At 49.7% G+C, this 18,473-nt stretch overlaps 1 protein-coding gene and 1 pseudogene across 1 annotated transcript in view; one reads left to right on the top strand and one right to left on the bottom strand.

Moving 5' to 3' along the window:
* Window positions 1-18,473, top strand: part of LOC138452766 (vomeronasal type-2 receptor 26-like) — a 202,507-nt gene that overhangs the window by 112,956 nt on the left and 71,078 nt on the right. The gene's annotated exons all lie outside the window — the stretch shown is intronic.
* LOC138453289 (rRNA 2'-O-methyltransferase fibrillarin-like) lies at window positions 12,721-13,764 on the bottom strand (annotated as a pseudogene).

The raw sequence follows: 18,473 nt of genomic DNA, 5'->3' as shown, positions 1-18,473 counted from the left end.
CTCCCATGTAAGCCCCGAGATTCCTCTATTTACGTGGCCAGGTGTTAAGGCAGATGTTCAGAAGGCCAGCCTAGTTTCTTGGAACAGGGTAACCTCTGGACAAGCCAGACCAATCAAGGTAGCTATGGCAGGCGGTCAAGACAAAGTCTCAGGAGGGGTGAGGGTGACTGAAGGACCTCAATGAGCACACAAAGCAAGGACACTTACAAATTACTCCCAGAGAGGTGTTATATCAAAAATATAGGCACATTTATAACAAGGCCTTTGTAACATAGACCATAGCAAAACAATCACAGCAATACTAAGTAAACCAACACAACACTATCAATACAATGTATATACAAGGACATTGGGGTCTAAAGGATTAAATGCACGAAATATGTCCACAACCTAGATCGGAAGAAAACAGACAGTGCAGATAGTCTTTAGGCCCCTTGAGCATCGACAACACACGTAACTAAGAGGCAGTCCAAGCCCTATGAAGAGAGGAGCCTTGTGCTCAATAGTACATGCAATGCAAGCCCACGCGGTTGTTCCAATGGGCAAAATGGGGTCTCTTCATTGGTCTCTAGCAGCTCAGGAAGGTGGATGAAGCAATGAAGAATAAGTTCCCACTATTCAAGAAGGACCTCCACTTGAAGGCAGAAGCAGTTCCAGAGTTCGGGATGGAGTCGCTAGTTCGCACTAGCAGTGGAAAGGAGAGGGGCGCCCAGAGGCCACTTGTGCGTAAAAAGGGGCCCTTGCACCAGGGGCCACCAGTTTGGGTCGTAAGTACTCTCAGTCCCAGATGCAAGCAGACCCAAACTTTGCCAGTTCAGTCCACTTCGCTAGCAGGTTCGAAGGTGGCAAAAAGGACGTCTCTGCGACTTTCAGTTCCAAAGATACAGTGAGGATTCCCAAACGGGACAGTGGTGATTTCTCCGCTTCAGGTGGATGAACCACCCCAGTTCCACATCAGCAAGCTTCAGGGGCAAGAGGGTCAAAAATGCAGCATACTTGCAAAAGACGGCAGGGCAGGGGCAACACGGTAACCACGTTTACTCCGGTCCTGACACACTTGACTCACTTCAGACGTGGGTATGCCAAGAGTTAGAAATCCGGTGTGAGGGTGCCGTGGAAACAGAGCTAGCTGTATACCAAGTTTCGAGGACCTCCTCGAAACAGCGGTGGTGACAGAGCAATGCACCTGCATAAGATGGTCAGTCCACTGGATGTCCCAGGAACACTTCCGAGAATGCTTACTTGCAGGTCTTGGTGAAGGTGCTGAGAATAGTTGATCCCACTATTCGAATGGGTCGAAGCATCTTCGCAGACCTTCTAGGATGATCAGATGCAGAGGGGTCCCACGGGACGACAGCAGGCCCAGGGTGCCAAACCTTCCAGCGGGTCACCAGCAGTTCTTCGACTCAGCTTCATAGTTTCAGGATAGTTGGATCCCTTCCTTCATTCAGTGAGCACCCAGGAGATCGACCTGGTATGGGTGTTTTTGGCCTCCTCTTATCCAAAGTTCCCTTCACGCCAAACAAAGAGGATCCAATAGGAGATCTGCTCACAAACACACACTCCATACATGGACCAATCACAGACTACGGTGGTCGCAGTCATTCATGGCACTCCAGACTCTCTGGCACCCAGGATGTGGATTGAAACCAGACGTTCGAGCCCACCTCCTGGGGGCTCACACATAAGGCATGCAGAAGCCTGTGAAAGCCTTGCATTTTGTAGGAAAATGCATGACCAAATAAGGACTGCCCCAGGTTGGCTCGACCAGGGGAGGGTGAAGGGGCAAGATGGCCAAAGGACAGGACAAAGAGCCTTGTGGCATGGCCATTTTGGAGCCAGGCCCCCTATTTATGTTAAATGCGGTTAACGCGGTTAACATGGCAGGGAAGGGTTAAAAATAATGCGAAAAGATAGCTGCCCCCAGTCCTGTCCATGATACATCAGCACAGTTCATAAAAAGTCCATTGGGCGTTTCTAGGGACTTTGGAAATGACTAAGAGAACCAAGTGTGCTGTATGGTAAGATAAATTGCATTCTTGTTACATGTTTCACAAAAGTTGCAACATGGGACAAAGGTCTAAGGGAAACAAAGTTTCCCAGTACTGACTGTCTTAAGGGCATGTCAGTTTCCCCATAAAAAGTGAGCGAAAGCCCAGAGGAGTGCAGCTGATGGCTGTGCTTCTCTGTCAAGGTCAGTCAATGGTGTCTAAACAGCAGCAAAAAGTTTGGGGGTGTACACATGGAGGGAAAATTACATACAATTATGAAATCTTTCCTAACGCCAGGGTAGGGCCATCTCTTTTAGATCCCAATCCTGGGGCTGGACAAGTGAGGGAGGGTCACTTGGGTAAAGGAGTCTGGGGTAATAAAGCTTAGAGATCCTCAGGCGAGGCACAGTATTCTGAGAGGATGGCAGAAGGTGAAGACGATATCCTTGAAACCTACATAGGATGATCTATTGGATCAGAAGAAAAAGCCCAATCCTAATTGGAAAACCAAGGTAGGGAAACATAGAGATCAGGAGGAAAAGAGTTGATCGTTTAGCCTTAACACTGGCCAGCCCCTTCCCAACTTAGATCCAAGGGCGTGTTACCACCAGCCTGCTTACCATTTCAGGTTCCTAAAGACGAGGGATAAGCTGGGGAAAAAGGAAATTACTCAGGGTACATGAACACTTGTGGTTCTGGAACACAGAGCAGTTGAAGGAGAGCTTAGGCTGGGTGCCTTCTGCTCTCCATCTTAACTTAATAAACGTATTGTTCCTCTAGCTTCCCCGTGTCGTCCATCCCTCAGCGTATTAGTGGAGATGAGGATCCAGAACCACATTTGCAGGAAGGTGGAGAAGAACAGCAGCATGAAGCCCTGAGCTCCAGGCAGCAGGCACTGCAGCAGAGGAAAGAGGTGTCGGGGGGTGCAGAATCTGCCCTGCATCGAGGTGAGAGGCGCAGAGTGGCTCCGCGCGAAAATGAAGGGTCGCAGATGCAAGGGGGCACAAAACAACACACAAACAAAAGAGGTGGGATGAGGAGGCGCGAGCAGGCATGAGCAGGCAACGTTGAACGTGTGGGCACCCTCCCTACCAAGAGAATGACGCTCAACGTCACTTGTGTCATCTGTCATCCCACCAAACAAGCATTGTGACACATTGCCTAGCAACACAGCGCATCACATTTCGGTGAAAGCCCTGCCAACATTATGACAGGCTGGAAACAACTCAGAAGACATGGAACAGAGCTTCCCAGCCTAGAATAAGATCAATATTGAAAACAGAGGTTATTCAAGAGAAGTAGAAAAGGAATGCAGCATTTCTCATACCTTTACACTGTTTTTTTTTAATACAATTGGGAAATACTTCCTATATAATACAAATGGAGTCAGCAGCATACTTCACAACTGTGCAACTGTTAATACAACTGGAAAATACCTCCCACAGAATAGCGGAAGAGTAAACCTTTGACGTGCAAGACTATTAAAGACCAGCAAGTACAACAGTCAAGCAAGCCCAACCATGACTGCAGCAAACACCCCTCCTCCCCACCTCCATTCTTGGCGGAACCAGGAACACCACCAATAAGATGAGAGAGGTGGAGAAAAATATTCGAGACTTACATAGTGGCCATGGTGGGGGGAACAAGTTCAACCCTTCTAGGGCACAAGCGCTCTTGTAGCACAATTTGGGCCCAGAGGGGTGCAGTGTTTTGATGGCCTCCCAGAGCCACAAGAGGAAGGGGCAGGACAACTGGATGAGTTCATGCTGGCGGTGAAGAAGATCAAAGAGCATTTTGAACCAAGGTGTTAGGACACCTACCTGGGCTGGGAGGCAAGGGGGACCTTTGTGGTGAGTTTGTGCCTGGTGGCTGTATCCCTGGGTGTGGAGGAGATGTGCCTTCTTAATGTCCCCATCTCACGAGGTGTCCTTCCGTCATGTGTGGCAGGGGAGTTTCTAGGTCTGGAAAAGACCCGGGGCTAAGCTGATGTCGGTACTGTTGGGACTGGGGGCTAGCTAGTCTTTTGGCTGTAGCTCCTGAGATTCTATCCGGGGCTACAACCAAAAGATCAGGGGCTATAGCCCCTTTAGCCCCCCCCTAGCAACGCCCCTGCTGTGCAGGCTGGTGTGTTTGTGCTGACCGCAAGGGTCATTGGGGAACAAGCTTGCGTTCCAAGCCTCTTTCCTGCGGCGGCTCTGCCTACACGCATGCGCCAGCCCGGATTGCGTGTCTGTCCTTGTTTTCATGCCAAGTCCTTTTTTAAGTAGTCGGGCCTGGAAACTAACTGCGTCTCAATGCGGTCCGGTTCCTGACCCTCCGCTTCGCTCCTGGACTCAAATTGCTCATGCCAGCTTCTCCTTGCTCCTTGTGCCCTGAGCCTTGTTGCCTTCTTGGGATCTGGTTGTTCTAGACCTTGCTCCTCTTCCTCTCCCTGCCTCAGCCTCTCCCCTCCTTGGGTCCCTGCCTTTCTAGCCCTGGGTTCCCGATCCTTGCCCTGGGATTAGGTTCCTTGTCCCAACCTTCCTCTGGTTGCTGTTCCCTGTCCTTTCCACCTTGCCAGTTCCTTCCTGATTACTTGGTCTGACTATTTGCTTCCATTACCGGAGTTCCTCTCTGTTTTGCCTCGCTGCCACCTGCCTTTGCTGGGTACCGTGCTCTTGGACTCCTATACTTCCATCGTAGCACTGTGGACCACTACTCATCCTGCCCAGCATACACAGCATCTTTGGACCACTGCATATCCTGCCCAGCATACACAGCAGATTTTGACCACTACGCACTCTATTCAGCAAATCTACAGCTACTGACCTTCCCTGCCAGTACTTGCACTATTCTGGCGTCACATTAAAAACAGGGAAGAGTCTATCTGTGGCATCAGGAGCTGGTCCCCTTTCAACCCTGTGTTATCAGGTTGGAACTGGGGCCAGTTCTTTGCGCTGTCTTTCGTCTTCCAGCCTACGACTCAAACGATCTGGCTACTCAAGTGCGCAAGTCTCCTGGAAACTCAGGTACGGAGCGTTCAGGGGACGCACAACTTAACAGATTGAGACGTTTTACCACCAGTTCTGATACTGAGATGGATGAATCCCAGGATCTCAGAGAAGAGATCAGAGCATTACGGTCCGAGATGGCTACCCTGCGTCAAGAAAACATAGCTCTACGTCAGTTGGTCGTTCAGGGAACAAGCACTAACCCGCAAGCCGAGACCGCCATGGCTCAGACAGCACCCATGAAGTTCGATGGGGATCCAAGACGAGTGGCTGAATTCTGTAACCACTGTAGGATTCATTTCCTGTTTCTGCCATCACATTTCAGTCAAGAGAAGGCAAAATTTGGATATGTACTAGGAAACCTGACCGGGAACGCCCTAGCATGGGCAGCCCCATTGGTATCTGCCAACAGTCCCATTCTCAATGATTTTGGAGCCTTCGAGAAAAGCATTTTTGGAAGTCTTCCAGTCGCCCAACTTGGCTGCCACCGCACAGAACCAATTGATGGACCTTAAACAGGGATCAAGAGATATCATTGCATACATCAGTCACTTTTGTCAATTGGCAACCGATTACCAATGGCCCAAAGTGACTCAAAAGACTCTTTTCTGGCAGGGTTTGAGAGAGGAGTACAAGGATGAACTGCTTCACATACCCGAACCAGATACCCTGCTGTCCCTTCAGGAACAAGTCCTTCGGAACGATCACTGGTTGGCAGAACAAAGGGGCGGAAGACGTCAGATGGAAAAAGCATATCCAAAATCTTTTCCTCTACCAGCTGGAGCTCCAAGTCCCTCAGAGGCAGGTCCAGAACCTATGCAATTGGGTGCGCTCAGAGGTCCTGAGACAGAGAAGAAACGCAGAAGGGATCTCTGTTTATATCTGTATTGTGGTGCCGCTGGACATTATCTAGGTACCTGTCCTTTGCGACCACCCAGGAAGTCAGAAAACAAATTGATCTGTCGTGTATGGGGAAGGCAATGACAGGCCCTTCACCTCTTCCAGCCCTTCCAGGCCCTGAGGTGGCTCTGCGACCCATGCAACCAGTGGTCCCTATGGTATTACGGATCACAGATGCCTGGCAAGACAAGACGGTTGAGGTATTGGGTCTCCTGGATTGTGGTGCCTCTGGCAATTACTTTGATGCAGAATTCGCCATGAAGAACGGGATACCTTTGCTCGAAAAGAGCTGTGCCACATTGGTTGAGGTCATCGATGGGACTCCCTTGGCTTCTGGTCCTATTCGACCACACACCGGACCCTGCAGCTCAAGATCGAGGAGCATTGAGAAATTGTTTCCCTAGATATGATTAAGTCACCTACTTACCCAATTGTTTTGGGTTTGTCCTGGTTGCTGTACCACAATCCCAACATTAATTAGGTAACCTGTATACTAGTGTTTGCTTCCAACCGCTATCTTCAGGAGTGCTGTTCTTCCAGATTCACTTCAGAGGTATCTATGATAGCTACTCGGACGGAAGGAAATGGGACTCCCCGTTTATGTTTTTTGTTGTCTGTGCCACCTGAGTACACAGAATACCATGCTGTCTTTTCTGAACCTGGGGACATACCCTTGCCGCCCCATAGGGCCTTTGATTGTGCTATAGAGCTGCTACCTGACGCAGTGATTCCACATGGCAAGGTGTATTCCTTGTCTCCCCACGAAAAGGGGGTGTTACAGGACTACCTGGATTAATGTTTCGGAAAGGGTATATTACGCCTTCCAAGTCTCCAGCGGGATTTCCATTGTTTTTTGTCAAGAAGAAGGAGGGCACCCTGTGCCCTTGTGTCGATTATCAGCAGTTGAATGATATCACACGGAAGGACCGATATCCGCTGCCTTTGATATGCGACATCATGGAGTCCCTGCGCACTGCCCGTGTGTTCTCTTAAGTTGGACTTACGAGGGGCCTATCACTTGGTATGGATTAAACCCGGTGACGAGTGGAAAACGGCTTTCAAGACACCATCTGGACACTGACTATCGGGTTATGCCATTCGGTCTATGCAATGCACCAACCGTTTTCCAGCGTTTTATGGACCATGTCTTTTCAGACCTGATTGTGGTGACCGTATGGGTACATCTTGATGACATACTGGTGTTTTCTAGGGATAGAAAGGAGCACATATGCCATGTGAAGGAAGCCCTCAGACGATTACACCAGAACCATTTATATGCCAAGGCTGAGAAATGTTTTTTTCATCAGGACAGCATTGAATTCCTCGGTTATGTGATCAGCGGTTCCGGCATTCACATGGATCCAGCCAAGGTACGTGCTATCCAGGAGTGGAGACAACCCTATGATGTGAAGTCCTTTCAGCGATTCTTAGGTTTCGGCAACTTTTACAGACGCTTTATACCTTGTTTCTCACACTTAACCGCTCCTTTGTCTAATCTGACTAGCAGCAAGACACCTTTTGTGTGGAGCTCTGAGGCTTCTACAGCATTTGAATGACTCAAAGAGGCTTTCAGCAACTCCCCGATCTTGCATCACCCCAACGAAAACAGGCCATTCATCATGGGGGCTGATGCATCAGTCCTGTTACAGAAGGATCCTCAGTCAAGAATAGAATTCCCTGTGGCATACTATTCCCGGAAGTTAACATCTAGTGAACTGTATTATGCGGTTATCGAAAAGGAGCTCCTGGCCATAAAGGTTGCATTTGAAGAATGGCGTCATCACCTTCTGGAAGGGAGGTTTCCTGTGGAAGTCTGCACTGACCATCGGAATGTACAATATCTACTACTCTTCAGTGCCGAACCTCTCGCCAGGCCCGTTGGGCCTTTTTCTTCTCTCACTATGACTTCACGATTACCTACATTCCTAACTCACAGAATATGAAAGTCGCTGCCCTATTTCGATCTTTGAAAGACGACATCAAGCAAGACTGTCAGAATCAACCATTGATCGCTCCAAAACACTTCCTGCTGGTACTCGCACCCTATCTGCATTCCATCTCACAGGATACCTTAGCAGATCTTTGCCGGATGATGTTGTTGAAACGTCCCCAAGTAAGAGAGAATTACGGCCTGCTTTTCTTTCGTAACAGATTGTACATTCCCACTGTACCTCTTCAAACTGCGATTTTGCAGGGACTCCATGACTCCAAGATTGGGTAGTATCGTGGCATCTGTTCCACCCAGGAATTGGTCGCCAGACAGTTCTGGTGGCCGGGATGGGCCAGTCAAATCAAGTAGTACGTAGAATGATGTCCCATTTGTGCTCATATCAAGTTTCCCTGTAGGAAGCCTCTTGGCCTACTGCAACCCACCGAAACACTGCCTTATCCATGGCATACCATTGCCACAGATTTTATAGTTGAACTCCCGCCATCCGAAGATTACACTTGCATCATGGTGGTTTTTGACTGTTTCTCCAAATCGGCCCATTTCATTCTCTTTGCAAAGATTCCATCCACGGTTTGTATGGCACAAGTATTTCTGCATAACATCTATCGCCTGCATGAACAACCGGAAAAGATTATCTCTGATCGTGGATCCCAGTTCATCTCTTATTTCTGGAGACAGCTTTGTCATCACCTGGGTTTTCCATGGGTGGCGGAGATAGAACTCTTGCACCAAGCGTGGAGCATGCACATTCCCACTCGGTTCCCAGGTGCGATCACAAGCAGAATAACCCTTCCAATCTACCAAAAACTGAAGTTCACCCCGAAGGTAACGAGAATCACATATCTTCTCTACCTCGAACTCTGGGGTTCCCTCCAGATCTATGGCAGCGAGACGGGAGCAGGAGTGGCCGTAGGGATCAGACAGGCATGCCTTTAACAAGGAAACATGGAAAACAGTGTAGATCCAACAAGACAGTACAAACGTAACTTAAACGCCACTGGAGACACTCATTTCATAATCCGAAAAGGGCCAAGGAAACAGGGTGCCAGGTAAATTCTTGGAGGAAAGCCACACCATATCCCCAACCCGGAATGCAAGCTCAAGGCTTTGTTTTCTGTCCACCTGTGCTTTCATGCTCTCGCGTGCCTTTGCAAGGGTACCAGCGGCTCAGGCATGTAGTTTCTCGATGTCAGCGACCAATTGATCAGCTGAAAGAATGGTGCTACGCCGGACTGAAAGAAACAGCCGTGATTTGGGGTGTTGCCCCGAGGAACAAAGGAAAGGGCTCAGTCCAGTGGCGGTATGCACAGAGTTATTGTACACCACCTCAGCCAAATCTAGATGCATCGCCTAGTTGGCCTATGAAGCGTTGGTGAAGCACTGTACATACTGCTCCAAAGTCTGATTAGGTGGCAAGGCTGGCATTAGCACTTGAGAGCTGATTGTCATGATACATACGTAACACACGAGATCACCTCCTATTCAGGAAACTCCTCAAATCCTGGCTCTTCATCCCATAAATAGAAAGCATGCCTATAGGGGCAATACATCGCTGAAAATGCTGAGAGAGGAAACTGATCACCTACTCCCGAATCCATCGACCCTCAACAGAAGTAAGGGATATACCAATCAATAACATATCCACTTACCAATTGGAAGATAGGCAGCATAGAATCATAAAAATAATGACTACGAATCGGTCGGGATGGAAGTGTAAGGATGACGTATCAATAACACCTTGGTCCATAGTGTAGTCACAGGCAGCAATGGAACGCCGATAGTAAATAGATAGGAAGTGAGAGGGCGAATGTAAATACAGCACCAATATCAGAGTGGGGGATAACGCTCGCCAAACGGGTGTACTAAGCTCAATTATACAGCTGGGAACCAGCCACGCCATCGCCCTAGAAACTAGACAGTGAGGAAAGGAAAGATCAAGAATATACCTACCCGTATGACAACCGGATACATAGAATAAGAATTACAAGGACTAAGATATGTATAACCCACTAACCCACAGCTCACATTTCTGCATACTTAACTTACTTAAAAAACCCACTTCTCGCACAGCAAACCGCACGCATTTCACCACACCCAACAACAAACAATCAACACATAAATCCTACCAACAGCACACAAGGACTTGCACTGGTCCGATATTCACACCCAAGCTCGGTGCACAGTGAAAACCGAACTGAAGCTGCCAACAGTGCACCACCTTCTCACTTTCCTATGCCCTCTTCACCCGACTAACCCTACCCCGTCTTCTTGTTTGTAGATCTGCCTGAGCGCCTGGGGACCAATTCCGTTGGTGACGGTGCGCTATATAAATACCTTAAACATTAACATATAATATCACTGGTGGCCAAGTGGTGATTTACAATTATGTGCATTCTTGGTGTGACTTGTTCGATTCTTTCCCCTTTAGAATGACTCGATCTTCCAGATTTTGAATGATCGGGTCTTGCAGTGCATATTTCATATCTTCTGCCACATTACAGCCCAAAAATATAATGGGTGGACGGCTTTAAATTAATCAAAACATTTGGCAGTGCTCTGGGTCACCTTGCACACCACAGCTTTGATGCCTGTGTGTGTCATTGCAGTAGAGGGGCAGCCTTCTGCACAATTTGTGTTCGAGCTATTAGGTATCGCTTGCGACACCAGAAGTCGAAACTATTGCATTGGAGTACAGATAGAGAGGAATGACCTATGAGGAGGGACACATTAGGGCATAATTCCAAGTGCGGCGGTCTGGAAACAAGGGTGCTGGTAAGCTTACCAGCACCCTCGTTCTCGGACCGCCAAACTACGAGTCTGCCTACAGGGGCCATTGCACCCGGCACAGTGAGACCTGCCAGGCGTAACGGGACCTGCAGGCAGACTTTTCACAGAAGCACCGGCACCATTAGCAATGGTACCGGTGCTTCAGTCTCCCCACTCCCATGGAATCCGAGGACTCCACAGGCATGGGGAGTTACCAAACCCGCCGCCTGCCTTCCTGCGCCGCTGGGACTTGTAGTGTCCCAGTGGCACCGGGAAGTTAGAGGACAGATTCAGTGTTTCTGGGTCGGTGGCAAATCGCCAGTGGCAACGGCAGGTTACTGCCGATCTCAGAACGAAGCCCATGTGGCCTCATTCCAAGTGTGGCGGTCCGCAAACAAGGGTGTAGGTAAGCTTACCGACCACCACAGTACGAGGCTGCATGCAGGGACTGTTGCGCCCGGCAAGGTAAGACATGCCGAGCGCAATGGCGCCTTACATTTTACGGAAACACTGGCACGGTAAGTAACGGTGTCAGTGCTTCCTTCTACCCACTCCCATGGACTCCAAGGGAATGGGGAGTTACCAAACCCGCTTCCTGACTTTTCCGTGCCACCAGGACTTGTAATGTCCCTGTGGCATGCAAAATCAGGTGGCGGATCCAGAGTTTCCGGGTCAGCAGCAATCCGTCGGTGGCACCCGGCAGGTTACCACTGACCTTGGACTGAAGCCCATAGTCTATAGGTGTTGACTACCTATAGAGTGCTGATAGGGAAACATGCCACATGAGGAGGGGTACGTTTGTAGTTGCTTATCTGCCCCTCCATTGACTGGGCCCCCCACCCAGTTCCTACCCCTCCCTGCCCAAAACACTTCCAAGTAAGTCTTTGAGCTTGCTTTAGTCCAGCCTTACCATCAAACTTTGAGCTCGAAGTGCCTGCCAGTGTATTTTCAAAGCGGCCATGTGAGAGCTAATGGCTTAATTTGGAGTTGTAATATTTGGTGTAATAAAACCAGGTCTGCTTCAGCCACTCCATGTTTGAGCATCGTGGGACCTTCCCTAGAGTTTTGTTACAAACATTGCCAAACGTCAATAGTTTTGGCTAGTGTACAAGTATTAGGCATTTGGCAGGTAACAAAAGCCCAAACTATTGGCATTGTCAATGCTTGTTATAAACATGCTGTGGTGAATAACTTCGCTGTGCCATGGCCACACTTGGGAAACATCATCTCTCTGGGCATTCCTGATAGGCATCACAGTCAGCTTCACCGCCTCCAGAAGGTGGCAGCGAGGCTCTTCCTGAGTATCAAGACACAGAACTCATTACACCGGGTTTGAGGGCACCACAAAGGTTGCTGATTAAGCTTTGGATTATTTTTAAAGCCATCTGTGTGGCACTCAAGGCTCTCCATAGCATACACTCCTCTCTACCTTTACGCTGCTAGTCAATGATGATCATATCAATGGAACAGACGATGATGCGCAAACCCACACTAGGAGGAAAGTCATGTTCTTATGATGTATTATCTCACAGGAGTAAAATACAAGTGTGTGTCACCAAGTCTGGACAGAATCCAGAATAACATACTATTCCTTTTAAGTTCCATGATGCCTCAAGATGAAGCAGCACTTTAAACAAACCACCACCAAATACCAAACACCAAATGACGGTCTTTAAAAATGAACTGCGGTTTTATTTTGTAATATTTAAATGACTAGTTTGCCTTTATAGGTTTGGGATGGTAGTTGTAAGGTTAGTTGAATTGCAGCAGTCATTATGGGAATGTCAAAAAATTGTTCCATATTTTTTCTACAATTTTTTATTAAAAATTCTCATCCAAAAACGTAAATGCATCGGCCCAAACAGAAAGGAAAAATGGAACAAAAAAAACAAAAAATAAAATGACTGTTTAATAGAAATAGCTAACTGGATTTACAATATAAAGGGAGTAGCAATTGATCATTTACAATTTACAAAAAGGCGTCTTGTGGAAATCTTAATCCAAAGGGTATCCTGGTTGGCTTGAAAAAGGCTCTTCAACCTATCCTGTCTTGAAAGAGCATCTCAGCTGGGGCTTGGAATAAACTCATTTTAAACCTACAAGAGTTTGCTCCATAAAAATTCTAGTCCACAAACGTCAATTTCTTCTGCCTGGGTGGTGGCCTCTATGTTCCAACTAGAACTGCACAATCTCTCTGGTAAGACTGCAATGTCAACTGCTCCTGTGTTTTCCTATTCTCATGCTGCATTTTCTTTACTTCTGAGGCGAAAACAGCCTCCGGAGCTGCTGTGAAATCTATAGGTTTTGCCTTGATAAAGATCACAAAATGCCCACCATTCTTCAGAAAGTTACTGGCGTTCAGAGCAACAATTCTTGTCTGATCAGGCTGGGCAACATCTGCAAAGATTACGTCAACCATACCTACCAGCATCGATGTGTGTGTGGATGGCTTGCCTCCTCAATAACAGGAATCATGTTTATGCGTTTCTTGACCCCGTTGATTAGGTCACGACCAGATCTGTGAGAAAATTCTACAGCATAAACAGGTCCCTCCTTGCTGGAGGTAAAAGAGGTAAAAGAACACAGGCGACAGCAAAAAGTGTGAACACAATGCAAATCAGAGGCCTACAAAGGACCCACCCATGCACAACACTCACTTCCCATCAGGCACGTGTAAGACTGTCGTGCCAGATGCTGCTCCCAAATACAAGACCTTCATACCCGCCTTGATGTAAACTTGATCAATTCCACCAAGAATTGCAGCTGCCTGCTTCGACCTGACTGGATTCCAGGCTCTGTATCTAATCGTATTATCCCCATCCTCCACAGAGATCCTTTTTTTACCATACACAGATTCGCCAGGCACCATATTTTTTGTGACCAGATCATCTTCTTTTCCCCTGAAAATAAACGCTCCTTCATGTGTGTGAGGTTCAACTGTCACTTTCCTTCTGGCTCCAAAACCACCTCACCCTCCTCTACCTCCTCTAGGAAGTCCCCCATGCCGGAAGCTACCTTCAGGGGATCGAAAGCCACCTCTGCCACCCCGGAGGCCGCATGGATTCCCAAATCCACCACAACCCCCATGGTCACCAAATCCACCTCTGCCTTGCCCTCCCCGGTCACCAAATCTCCCTCTACCACGCGGACTGAATCCTGGCCCCATGTCGCTTGTTCTTCCGTCCGCTTCTCCTACTCCACACATGTCCTCTTACTGCAGACAGTAGGATTGCCAAGCATGCCCACCGACAGTAGGATTGCCAAGCATGCCCACCGACAGTAGGATTGCCAAGCATGCCCACCGACAGTAGGATTGCCAGGCATGCCCACCGACAGTAGGATTGCCAGGCATGCCCACCGTGTTTCACATTTCACGTCGGTGGGACTGCGTACATTCAGTTGGATGTTGCTTGTCCTGTTGAAGGTGCAAGGACTCTTGGTCAAATGACATGAATATGGTCATATCAGGAGAGGAATGGAAAGATCTTCTTAGAGGGGCACGAATGCGGATGGACAGGGGTCTGCGTCTAATTCGACAGAAGGCCGTTGGTAGGATTTATTGGACACCAGTTAAGATGTTTAGGCTGGGATTAAGGATGGGTGAGGAATGCTGGAGTTGTGCTAGTGGTAGGGGCACCGTGTAACATCTACTTTGAGATTGCCCAAGAGATTTTTGGAAGGAAGTCATAGATAGGATTGATTTCATTTTTGGTATTCAGAGGTCGGTTGCTAGTGTGATTTTGCTTATGCATAAAGGTAGATGTGTTGCTACTAGACAGCATTGATACAGCTATGGTGGTAGCAATCAAGCTGATCCTTCGAATTTGGAAGACCAGGAAGAAGCCTAATGTGCATAATTGGCTGGTGGAATTACAGATTATGAGCCTCATCACGAGTCTGGCAGTAACCCTTAAATGCAGCGGTAACGGTATTAGCGCTGCCAAAACTGCTCCGCTGGATCACGAGTACAAACACCGCCGGTGCTTTTGCAGCCGGCATAAGTACAGATGGCTCTAATAGCGCCGGCTGTAATAGCGCCAGTACCCATGCATGCTATTACAGAGCCATCACGAGACTGGCATAGGCGCTATTAGCGCCAGGAAACTGGCGGAATTTCAGCCTAAAATACCCCCAGCCAAATGCTGGAGGTAAAAGAGGTAAAAGAACACAGGCGACAGCAAAAAGTGTGAACACAATGCAAATCAGAGGCCTACAAAGGACCCACCCATGCACAACACTCACTTCCCAACAGCATGCTGCCATTTGGAGCTGGGAGCCTTTATGATGGAGCTGCAGAGGCCAGCCAACCAGCCCAGGGCCCTGGGTCACAGGGGTAATTGGGGATTAGGAGAAGGAGGAGGAGACCAGCACCAGCAAGGCGGCCAGCCATCCCCAGGCACAGGCGAACACCCTGGGCCCTGACTGAAGGGCAGCTGGTGACTGAGTACAGGCTGGACAGGGCAACCATCACGCAGTTGCTGGACACAATCCAGGCTGACATAAGCAGCCGCATAGCCACCAGCACTGCTGTGCCCCCACTTGTCAAGCTACTGTCGTTTCTGCAGAACCTGGGGACTGGCAGCTACCAACACACTGTTGCCATGATGCACAGCATGGCCCAGTCCACATTCAGTGCCATGCTGGGACAGGTGCTGGATGCACTGCTGCACCATGTGAATGAGCACATCGCATTGCCAGCCACACAGGCACAGGTGAACCAGCTGAAGGGCCAGTTCCATGCCTTTGCCCAAGTCCCAAATGTCATAGCAGCCCTGGACTGCACACACGTAGCACTGGTACCACCTAGGGCACATGAGGCAGCCTACTGAAACTGTAAGCATTACCATTCCATGGATGTGCTGATGACATGTAGCCTTGACCTAACCTCCAGCCGCTGCTGTGCCCGTCATCCTGGATTCACCCACGACACTATCGTCCTGCGTAATAGTACCCTACCAGCGTACACGGAAAGGCACCAAGGCCAAAACACACCGATGCTGGGTGAGTACAAATGCAGCCCGGAATGCATGTAAAAGTACATCTGATGGGGGTGGACATACCCAGTGAAATCCCTGCATGCCAGCAGGAGACATAGGCAGCACCAGCACTGCAACTGTCCCATGCATGTACCTCACACGAGAACCCATGGACATGTGCAACACAGCAGAACACACCCAGTCTGAATGGCGAAGACATGTGGGATCACAGTCACATATGTAAGCCCAACTACCACAAAGCCTCCTGTGTGTGTCGCAGTGTTGCTTCTCACCCTTACACAGCAGAGGCATCCCACCCTGGCCACCCGACAGTCATACCAATGGTGCACGAAAGTAGATACACCCACAAATGCACAAGCAGATACAAGGGTCCCCTAATCCAGTGACAAGGGACAGAGTACTGTTACATTCAGACACAGGGATAGTGCCAGCAGTAAATAGTCAATTGAATCAACGCAGCCCCTAGCACAGCACACACCGCAATGTAAGTGACCAAATGATGACTAGTGCACATGTAGTACATGAGTGTGATACACATAAGCACTCACATATACATTGGAACACAGCTGCATGGCAACCTCAGATCATGCATGACCCGGAAGGCGAAGGGTGTATGCCAACATTGCAATGAGATGGCATGGCACCTTCACTACAAACTTGTTGATGCTGGCAATGCCACTGATGACTGCCTTGTGCGCCCATTAACCTACCTTGTCCTCATACCTGCATTCTCTCCCCTGCAGGTGAACCTGGATATCCCCAGTACACATGGCGCATGATCCCTGTGCATCATCCACACACTCCAGCTGAGCGGGCAAACAACACTACCCATGGACATACACGCATGTGTGTGGAGAGGGCATTTGGACTGCTGCAGGTACACTTCGGGTGCCTAGTACAGGAGGGGCATTGATGTATGCACCTGAAAAAAGTGGACAGAATCGTACTTACATGTGCCATGCTGTACATTTGCTGTTGCAGAAATGTGCCACTTCCCCCCTGATGCTGATGTGCAGCCACCTGGGGATGGGAGTGGAGATGATGACGTGCCAGAAGCTGGTGCACGTGTTCACATGGATGGGGTGAGGGGCCACTGCCCCCCGATGCTGATGTGCAGCCACCTGGGGATGGGAGTGGAGATGATGACGTGCCAGAAGCTGGTGCACGTGTACACAGGGATGGGGTGAGGGGCCACTGGCCCCCTATGCTGATGTGAAGCCACCTGGCGATGGGAGTGGCAATGATGACGTGCCAGAAGCTGGTGCACGTGTACACAGGGATGGGGTGAGGGGCCACTGGCCCCCTATGCTGATGTGCAGCCACCTGGGGATGGGACTGGAGATGATGATGTGCCAGAAGCTGGTGCACGTGTACAAGGGGATGGGGTGAGGGGCCACTGGCCCCCTATGCTGATGTGAAGCCACCTGGGGATGGGAGTGGCGATGATGACGTGCCAGAAGCTGGTGCACGTGTACACAGGGATGGGGTGAGGGGCCACTGGCCCCCTATGCTGATGTGAAGCCACCTGGGGATTGAAGTGGAGATGATGATGTGCCAGAAGCTGGTGCACGTGCACACAGGGATGGGGTGAGGGGCCACTGGCCCCCTATGCTGATGTGCAGCCACCTGGGGATGGGAGTGGAGATGATGACGTGCCAGAAGCTGGTGCACGTGTTCACAGGGATGGGGTGAGGGGCCACTGGTCCCTGATGCTGATGTGAAGCCACCTGGGGATGGGAGTGAAGATGATGACGTGCCAGAAGCTGGTGCACGTGTACACAGGGATGAGAAGCTACCTGAGGATGGGAGCCAGAAGCTGGTGCACGTGTACACAGGGATGGGAAGGGGCGAGGGAGGGGAGGTTGGCCAGACTGGGCCCTGATTCATAATCATTCTTGATACGGGTGATGGGTACAATTAACACACAGCACATGAACAGTTAAGATCACTTTATCAGAATCAATACTGTCCATGCTTCGTATGACTTTTGACCATGATTTATTTTATGTTTCACAATCCCCCAGGGAACCCTCAGCACACAATCCCCCTCCCCCAGCCAACTCCCCAAAACTCTGCAGTTGGGTGCATGTGGCGGAGGCCCGCCACTATTGTGCCATGTCCATCTACGATGGTCGTGGGTGCGTCCCAAGTCCGGGACTCTCTGGTGAGCAGCATCTAATATTGCACATTGACCTGCAGCTAGGTGATGGCTCCAGGGATCCCTCCGTGGGCGTGGTCGAGGTCGATGGAATGGATGGGGTAACCAGCAGCTGCTGGCAGAGCAGATTGTTCAACTCCATCATCTGCTCTGCATGCTCAGATAGGGCCTTGCACAACTCCCATACCCTGTGCCCGAAACCTGTCAGCGCCGCTGTGCATCCCTCCACCACTGTACGGGTCCGTGCATTGTCACGGGCCATTCTCTTGGACGCAATCCGTATGGCACGGCTGATGGCCTCGCCTCAATGTGGGTGCTTTGCACTGTGGACATTTCCTCAATGCGCCTCTGTCTGGCCTCAATAACCTCCAGACACCCCATTACTGCAGCTCCCGTGATGAGTGGTACATCGGGTGGGGCGGGGATCGAGCTGCCAGCTCTGCGCTCCCTGGGAGGGGGGCTGAAGGGGGACATGTTGCCTCCTTGTTTGGGGGTGCTGCGGTTAGAGTGCCTCTCCTCAGGGGTGCCATAGGCTGGTGTATCCACGTCTGACTCAGGTGTGCAGACAAGATGCATACGCACATGAGGAGTGTGGGCATCCTTTTTGGCTGGCTCTGGTGTTCCCTGGGGTGTGCCTACTTCTTATGCGACACTTAGACTTGGTGAGGTCACCAGGGCAGTGTCATGTGCTGCTGTCGATGTGTGCTCCACATCAGGCTC

The sequence above is a fragment of the Ambystoma mexicanum genome, chromosome 4p (assembly GCF_040938575.1).
Source record: "Ambystoma mexicanum isolate Mex_15411 chromosome 4p, UKY_AmexF1_1, whole genome shotgun sequence".
NCBI lineage: Eukaryota > Metazoa > Chordata > Amphibia > Caudata > Ambystomatidae > Ambystoma > Ambystoma mexicanum.
The sequence above is the reverse complement of the archived record's forward strand: the minus strand, read 5'-3'. Positions and strand labels throughout refer to the sequence as shown.